This window comes from Trichomycterus rosablanca, chromosome 14, assembly GCF_030014385.1.
Source record: "Trichomycterus rosablanca isolate fTriRos1 chromosome 14, fTriRos1.hap1, whole genome shotgun sequence".
Taxonomy (NCBI): domain Eukaryota; kingdom Metazoa; phylum Chordata; class Actinopteri; order Siluriformes; family Trichomycteridae; genus Trichomycterus; species Trichomycterus rosablanca.
In genome coordinates this window covers 5,960,969-5,967,083 of record NC_086001.1, presented here as the reverse complement: position 1 = coordinate 5,967,083, position 6,115 = coordinate 5,960,969, and positions in this window count along the sequence as shown.

Below are 6,115 nucleotides of genomic sequence, written 5' to 3'. Positions count from 1 at the left end.
TAAAAAGCCCTAGGTGCTATGCTGATGAAACAGAAGCTAGGGTTTCTTGATGCATGCTCAATAATCCAGGTACACAAATCCACGAAGTTGAATCAGTTCATCTGGACACAAGTTTGTTGTAGCGATACGTTTCGTCACTCATCCAAGTGACTTCTTCAGTCTGAGCTGGTGGTGAATAACCCCAACCTTAAATGCAGACGATTTGCATAACGACCGATCACCGCCCAATGCATAACAATGAAACCGGTGATCAGGTCCATATGCAAATCACAATGACCATTAATTGCCTTTCACATATGATTGGGCTCCTATCACGGCGCCCTAAATGGGGCGGTAAAGATAGTGAGAGATGTACTCTCAGCCCCCCCCCCCCCCCCCTGGGTTCAGAGATGGTCGTTCCCTCTTCACATAGACGGCCTCTTTGACTCCCCGTTCAAACCAGCGTTCCTCCTTGTCAAGGATCTGCACATCGTCATCATTAAATGATAAAAAAGATGGCGATGTGCAGATCGAAACATATCTCTACAACAAACTTGTGTCCAGATGAACTGATTCAACTTTGTGGAGAAGCTAGTGTTAATGCTGCATAGTTCCAGGGTCCTGGGTTTGAACCTTATCTCTGGTTTAAAATGCACTCTTGGAGTCTGTGGATTCCAAACATGCATCTAGCTGGACTGAATGCTTTATGTGAAAGTGAGTATGAATGAGTAAATGTGTAATGTGATCTTTGATGGACTTGTACGTCTCCAGTAAATGTTCCTGTCTGGCTCCTGGTGGTTTACAGGAAGGCTCAGGTTTTGCTGCCACCCTAATCAGGATAAAGTGCTTACTTAAGATAAATACATACATTTGATTGGTGCGTTTTGATGACTTAATAACGATTGATTTACTGTGAAGAATTCCTCTCTAAGAGAACCTTAAATGTGCTCAGGTTTATAGATTGTACATTTTCTTCTTCTTCTTCAGCTCCTTTGATGTGGCCTTTGATCTCCTTGCCGAAAGCTTCTAAGATTTTCCATCTGACATCGTTCCAGTTTTCTATTAGTTTGTCCGAGAAAGGACAGGAAGCAACAGTCTCAAATGTGCATTGTGTCTTAGTGTCAAGAGTCAAGGTAACCTTTGTCTAGAAATATTGCTTTTGTCAGAACAGGATGAAGAAAGCTGGAGCTTAATGAAATGCAAGCTGTGGATGTTTTATGAAATCGAGAATTACGCGGTGCTTCTCGTGACCTTTCTAAAGTATGTCTAAGAATGAAAAATACAGAATAAAAAGTGTAGGTCCTTTATGGAACAAGCAGGAGGCAGTTTAATATTTTATGAGAGCTTATTCAAAAACGAAAGCGAGTCAGAATGGGTGAGAGCAGGAATGGGGCGGGGTGATTATATTACACAAGCAATGATAAAACCTGACAAACTGACTAAGAAAAGGTAAGAACAGGTAAGAACAGGTAAGAACAAAAAATCCATCAGGTGGCGCAGCGGTAAAACACACTAGCACACCAGAGCTGGGATCTCGAATACGTTGTATCGAATCTCAGCTCTGCCTGCCGGCTGGGCTAAGCAGTCACGTGAACAACGATTGGCCTGTTGTTCAGATAGGGGTGGAATATTAAAAGCCGGATGGGGGTCTCTCTCATAACTAATGCAATTACGACCTCTCCTGGCTGGTTGATGGCGCCTGCACAGAGTCGAGGAATAATGCTGATCATGGTGTGGCTCTACGTACACAAAGCTGATCCACATTGCACTCGTCAAAGTGTAGGTGACAAAATGCAAACGGCTGCTGTCCACGTGGCGGAGGGGGCGTGTGTCACTTGCGAAGCTCCTCAGTCAGCAGTGGAGGGTAGTATTGGTAGAGGGGAAGCGTAACGCAACCAGGGTAATTGGATACGACCAATAAAACCAAAACATGGAGTATCCATACAGCCAAGGACATGTACATGATAAAGAACAATACAAGTTATACACTGATCAGCCATAACATTAAAACCACCTCCTTGTTTCTACACTCACTGTCCATTTTATCAGCTCCATTTACCATATAGAAGCACTTTGTAGTTCTACAATTACTGACTGTAGTACATCTGTTTCTCTGCATACTTTTTTACCCTGTTCTTTAATGGTCAGGACCCCCACAGGACCACCACAGAGCAGGTATTATTTAGGTGGTGGATCATTCTCAGCACTGCAGTGACACTGACATGGTGGTGGTGTGTTAGTGTGTGTTGTGCTGGTATGAGTGGATCAGACACAGCAGCGCTGCTGGAGTTTTTTAATACCGCGTCCACTCACTGTCCACTCTATTAGACACTCCTACCTAGTTGGTCCACCTTGTAGATGTAAAGTCAGAGACGATCGCTCATCTATTGCTGCTGTTTGAGTCGGTCATCTTCTAGACCTTCATCAGTGGTCACAGGACGCTGCCCATGGGGCACTGTTGGCTGGAAATCTTTGGTTGGTGGACTATTCTTAGTCCAGCAGTGACAGTGAGGTGTTTAAAAACTCCATCAGCATTGCTGTGTCTGATCCACTCATACCAGCACAAGAACACACCAGTGCTGAGAATGATCCACCACCCAAATAATACCTGCTCTGTGGTGGTCCTGGGAGAGTCCTGACCTTTGAAGAACAGCATGAAAGGGGGCTAACAAACCATGCAGAGAAACAGATGGATTACAGTCAGTAATTGTAGGACTATAAAGTGCTTCTATATGGTAAGTGAAGTCGATAAGATGGATAATGTGTGTAGAAACAAGGAGGTGGTTTTAATGTTATGGCTGATCGGTGTACATGTTAAGGACTCATTTATAAAATTAAAGAATGCTCACACGCCTACTGACCTTCACTAAAGACGCTTAAAAATAGACAGAACAGAAAATGCAAAGTTTACAAACCAAGCAAATCCATTTCTAAGCTTAAAGCCACAGGGAAAATGCTAATTTGTGGATGAATTGCTAACTGAACCTGATATAACTTTGCAACCTTGCCACCGCAGCCACACCCATTCATCAAGGTGACGCAGCCTGTAAATGCAAAGTCAGACTTTTCAGCCAATTTATTCCCATTACAGCATCACCTTCGTTCTGTCAGAGCCATTTCTGTTCTGCCCTGTGTTTTTTATCCCATCATTCCATCTTCTAAGCCTCTGACACAGCACAACCCTCTTTTTCCAGCAGCAAAAAAGGCTTTTACTTAATGGTCAGAAGTCGAGTAGCAGCTCGAACGGCTCCAAGAGGAACATAAAAGCATCTCTGACAAAGAGCTGAGGAAACTAGAGCTCTCGGATGAACTTTATTTATTTATCGATCCAGTTCGTGTTTGCGAGCTAATCCTACACGTTTAAGACCGGAAATAAAACAGCTGAGAAGAGTAAACCAGGCTGCAATACTTAAGATGTGTTAACAGTACACAAGCTAAATATAAAACTCTGTATAAAAGCTGTATTACAAATCCTGAGGTTTGATCCTAACCTTTATATTATACATTTCTGTACATTTACAGCATTTAGCAGAGATTTTCAACCAAAGCCATTTGCAATTGTGACCAAATACGATTCAGCAGTAGAGGGTTAAGGACCTTGCTCACGGGCCCAACAGTGGCAACTTAATGGTAGTGCGGCTTCAACTGGTCATCTTCTGAGTACTGTTCCGGTACTTTAACCGCTGAGCTATCGCTGCCCTCAACTCAACATCTGGATGCTGGATCTAAGTTGAGTCTATGTCGGATTCCTTCATGTACTTCAGCTTTTCTTCCACACTTCAAGAACATGCCAGTAGGTTTGGATTGGCTGCAGGAGGTATTGTAAATTAACCCTGGGTGTGATTACCTGTGCTGAAATGACCCTGTGACAGAAAGATAGATAGATAGATGGGGGGCGGACGGATGGGCGGGCGGGTGGACAGACAGACAGACAGACAGACAGACAGACAGACAGATAGATAGATAGGCAGGTGGGTGGACGGACGGGCGGGCGGGCAGACAGACAGACAGATAGATAGATAGATAGGCAGGTGGATGGACAGGCGGGTGGGCAGACAAACAGATAGATAGATAGATAGATAGATAGATAGATAGATAGATAGATAGATAGATAGATAGATAGATAGATAGATAGATAGATAGATAGGCAGGTGGACGGACAAGCGGGCGGGCAGACAGACAGACAGATAGGCAGGTGGACGGACGGGCGGGTGGGCAGACAAACAGATAGATAGATAGATAGATAGATAGATAGATAGATAGATAGATAGATAGATAGATAGACAGGTGGACGAGCGGGCGGGCAGACAGACAGACAGACAGACAGACAGACAGATAGATAGATAGATCAGTGGGCGGAGGGCCTGACAGACAGATAGATAGAACTTTATTAATACCGAGGGATATTGTTTGATGTTCGATGAAGTGGAATAGGCTCTGGACAAACTAGGACCCTACTAGGGACAGTACCTACTTAATATAAAATTAAATGAATCTTGAAATAATACTAAGTAAATCAGTTTAACTTAAAGTCATATAGGAACATATCATATAAGATTTCACAAGACACGAGACACACCCCAAATATTTAGTGGAAATCTTTTCCAGAAGAGTGACCGTGGTTTTGGTGACCATGGGATGTCTAACAAGCTCATGGTCAAGTGTCCACATACTTCTGGCCATAAAACGTACCATACAAGGTAAGGTATAGATGATGGGTGAGGATTTAAAACACGTCACCATCACCATGGGAACCGGTGACGCCCAGGTGGAAACCAGTGGCTATCTGGAGTTACAAAGTTATAGCATGAGAGCTGACTTATTGACTCAGGTAGAGGTGTACGCAGAACAGATTCAACCACCCAATCACAGGCTAGCATTTAGAGGGCGGACCTTCTGGGATTGGCCAGTGGTGGGCGAGCCACGATTCCACTTGCCAGTCGCAGAAGGTCCGCCCACGTTAGGTAGCACCAGAGCCGTAGATAGAGAGAGTTGCGACACTCCTTGATCTCGCCGCTACGCGGTCACGTGGTTCATGTAACCCTCCAATAGTTCCAAACAAACCCGGCGCTGTCATGTTCTCATATGGGACAGGCAGCAGTGAGTGAAATATTAAACAGTAAATAATAAACATTTGTACAATTTCTGGGTATTTTCAACTGCGTTTACATTTACTGCATCTGCTTTAATATCAATTTGGTATATGAAGTGGAATATTGATGTTTATAATGACTTGTTAATAGGTCGTTCTTGTTAACACACAGTACATTATATTAGCATACATTACATAATGCGATATCATTAAGTAGTAGAGACAATATACAGTACAGAGATTAGACAGTTTTTTATGTTTTGTTTTTTACATAAACTAATCTCCCTTCACTTTCCTGAGGATTCATAATAATAATCATTTTGGTTAAACACTAAGCCATGTGGCTGGATTCATAAGGTTTACCTGCACTGAATGAACAGATTCATAAACACATTACCGTACCAATACCTTTAACATTATAGTGCAGGTACATGAAATAGCATTAATTCATGTCTTATTTCATGAGTAAGTAATAATTTATTCCTACATGTAATACATGAATTAATTCATAATTAATATGCACTAGTTCATTTTGTCTAATGTAAGTGGTGGACAAGGTACACAAACCATGTAGTTGAGTTGAAGTAGAGATATCCAAGGTAACATATTACTCCAGTAAAAGTAGTAGTAAAAGTAAAAATACTCTTTACCTCCACTAAAGTACTAAACTAAATTTACCTTCAAATGTACTTAAGAATGAAAGTAAAAGTATAATGATTTATTATGGCTCTGATGTTTTATTATCATTTCTGTAACAAGACTCTTGATTAATCAACTTTTAATTAATCAATTTTAGGTGAAAAGACTCTAGTGTCAATAATTTAGCTTAGCTGACTAAGCTAAATTCAGTTATACCTATTAATTAAGATAAACATGTAACATTTAGTGCTGAGCAAATGCTAAATAATAACAGTATTACGTATATTAATGACATCAAATTCATTATTTTTTTTAAAACAAAGCAACAAACAGCTAAAAATGCTTGATAAGTAGTGGAAATGAATGGGGCTCTATGGGATGTTTGGAACTATACAGAGCTCCACA